Here is a 3,158-nt window from a genome sequence, read left to right as displayed (position 1 = left end):
GCCTACTGTGCGAGGTGTAATTTCAAGCAACAACTGCGGTGGCTACCTGTTCTGCGGAGGCGGCTTTCGGTGAATTTTACGCCATTCGTGCATCGGTGAATTTTTCTCAATCATCTGATAACGGAACTACAGTCGTTGTGACAGCCGATTGCGCAACTTGTGAAACAGGCATCGGTGGTGGCGAGGGAAATAGCAGTTGTGATGGGGGGGGGGGCACCACACCACGAAGAGGCACCTCTGAGCGGCACCAAGTAAAGCGGCTTCACCGCCAGGTGGGGCGAGGGTGGGCGGTGTTAGCCATATAGTGCTTCGCAGTAAAAACCCATAGTAAGTGCACCCCGGCACGCGGTAGGCCAGTGGTAGTTCTTTGCACCTCACGCGGCCGCTTGCCCGTGCTGCATGCGTACGTCTTCTCGATGCTGGGCAGTCCGGGCACCGGGCGCAGCGCTAGCCTGCAACCACAACCCGAGACGCGCAGCGGGCTGATCGGGCGGATAGGGTGGTCGCACGGAGCCGCCAGTCTATCGCACCGTGACCGTGCCCGCGCCCGTACTGAACTGTTGTGCGCCAACATGCAAAAGTGTAGATGACAGTACGACGTTAGCGTATTTTATTTTACTTCATAAAACACACCGCACTTCTTCCGGTTCCGATCATTTTATGTTTGCAACTTTGCGCTCCCGCCTTCTTGTAGGTGATCAACCGTTTCTTGTCAAGGCTGTAGTCAATCCAGAACTAACTACAGCCAACGCCAAGCAAAATATCGCATTCGTTTTTTTCTTGTATTTTCACCACACAAAATAGAGCAGTCCTCGGAGAACCAGTCCTCGTACGACCTGCGACTTGAGTCGGATATTGAGGCTTTCTCCTTTCCTCCGCCTCCAAAATCGGTGGTTGTGCACCTTTTGCTATGTAATGCGCTTAAGGAGTCATCGGGACGATGTGCCACACACAACGTGCAACCACGTTAGAGCACCGATGAGGAGGACGTATGCAAATGCGCACGCGAGCGAAACCAAAGCTTTTCGCGCTTCCAGACATCTCTCAGCTGATAGGACCCTTGTTGCAGCGCTATGGTGCAAAGAAAAGGTGGTTTAAAACTCCCCAGCAAAACGCCAAATGGAATCGTCGCAGAAAACCCTGAAAACAGCACGCAGCCGTAGATCCGCTCGATGTAATCTTTACGGCGGCGCATTCGAGCGATAAGGTGTGCGAAGTCAAAATTGACTCGCAGCACTTAGGGGTGTTTGCTGTTACGCATGTGATCTAACTCTCTCGACTCGCTTGGATCAGCGGCAATACTTTCAGAATCCGAAGCTGGGAACGGAATCCTGGGAGAAAATGTCGCACGGCGTCTTCGACGATGCTGCTACAACTTTACCGGTAGCCTGCTGGAACAACTAAACGTTACCAAGAGCTTTGGGTGGGTGTGCGAACTCCCAGAATGCAGTGTGCCGGAGCAGCCAGAGGGGAGAAGAATGCGGCGTCAAAGGAGGTTGTCTTGCGAAAGCGGACATCATGCTCCCTTCTAAAAATGTTCTTTCCTCCATGGTGAGGGGGGCGGGGGCCTCGCTGAACAAGAGATGACTCAAGTGTCATAGCTGTGAGATGATAAAGGGACAAAAAAGTGGATATAGATACCTTTCCGCCAGGGACAGTCATTGGAGAAAGAGATCGGCAGCAGCTTGAGAGAAGTGGCCCCGCTTATAGGCCTACAAGACAGCAAGTGCATTAGCAGAGGAACACGCCTACCGGGCAATGCCAAAATTGGGGGCGGACCAGTGGGGGTCTCGGTGAACTTCAGAGCCTGTTCATTTAGTATTTCTGCGATTTCAGGGATCTTGGGCTGTACAACTACGGCTGGCCACTATCTGAGTCTTGTTTCAAAGCCTTAATCTCTGAAGGCTAGTATAAACTCAGCTTTTTATACTGTTCTAAGAGTTCTGTACCCGGTTTATAGCCTCAAGCTTGATGTCACAGTGCGCTAGGTTCCGGGCCACTGTGGCATTGGGCAAAAATGAAGCCGCTCACCAAAATGCTGCAGCAGCTGCCATTTGTGACATCATAGACATAAACCTTGTTCCATATCAAGACCTGAAACCTTTTCTAAAGAGGGAGCTGCGAGACCACTGACAACAACAGTGCGATAAAGCAATAGATAATAAATTAAGCACCATTAAACCGGAAAAAGAAAAAAAGCCATAGACACGCGGTAGCAAAAACACTACAAGGGTTTAATGTAACATGTGAAGAACACTCAAGATGAAAGACACCCAAATTGACCTAAAAAAGCCAAACCAAACAGAAACAGAAACTTCGTGCGAAAAAGCGATTTGAAAACGCCGTTAGAAGAAGTCGAGCTGCAAAATGAGAGGTCAGAAAAGAAAATCGGCCCTGAGGGTGGTGGCTTGCTTTAGAGAGAGAGAGAGAACGCCTTTATTGAAAGCTGAAGAGGTCAGCCCCACTAACGGTAGGGCTTGCTACTCCAGATGGGGTGAATACAGTGAGGTGACAGCGAAAAATAGACAGAAAAAGAAAAGGAAAGTAAGAAAGGGGAGTAAGAGGGGAAATGCACACATATACAAATTGTACAAGCTCAGAGAGTTCACAGAACCTCTTCTAGCCCTGTTTCCGCAAGAAAAGTAAGCAGTGTTTTTGTACCGAGCACTGCCTCCTCGCGATTTTGCCAGGGTCCAAGGAAGTGTGAAAGTTCTAGAGTACCTCCGCGCCGTAGTCGCACAAGTGCCTTCGACGCTGTTGCCCGCTGACTGGCATATCGCGAGCAGTGGCTTAAAATGTGCCTGATGTTGTCGGTAGTAGAGCACACTGTACACAATGGCGACTGTACCCAGCCCAGCTTAAACAAGAAGCTTCGGGTGTATGCAACATTAAGTCGCAGCCGGTGTAACACGCCTTCAGTGCGCTTTGGCAGACCCCGTGGATAGGGGAAATCGCACTGAGGGTCTATAGCATGAAGAGGCGCATAGCTGCTCAGAGGATCCTGCCAAGCCGGCAGCTGGAGTTGCCATCCTAGGTCGATTGCAGCTGCATTGCTATCCTTGTTGGAAAACGGGATTCCAACGGTGAAGTTGAGGTCGTGGGCTTCTCTGGCGACCGCATCGGAGATCTTGTTGCCCGTTATACCAGAATGACCTGGT

This window comes from Haemaphysalis longicornis, unplaced genomic scaffold (assembly GCF_048455015.1).
Source record: "Haemaphysalis longicornis isolate Haplotype H1 unplaced genomic scaffold, Haemaphysalis longicornis Haplotype H1 scaffold_1, whole genome shotgun sequence".
Taxonomy (NCBI): Eukaryota; Metazoa; Arthropoda; class Arachnida; order Ixodida; family Ixodidae; genus Haemaphysalis; species Haemaphysalis longicornis.
Note: the sequence above shows the minus strand (reverse complement) of the source record.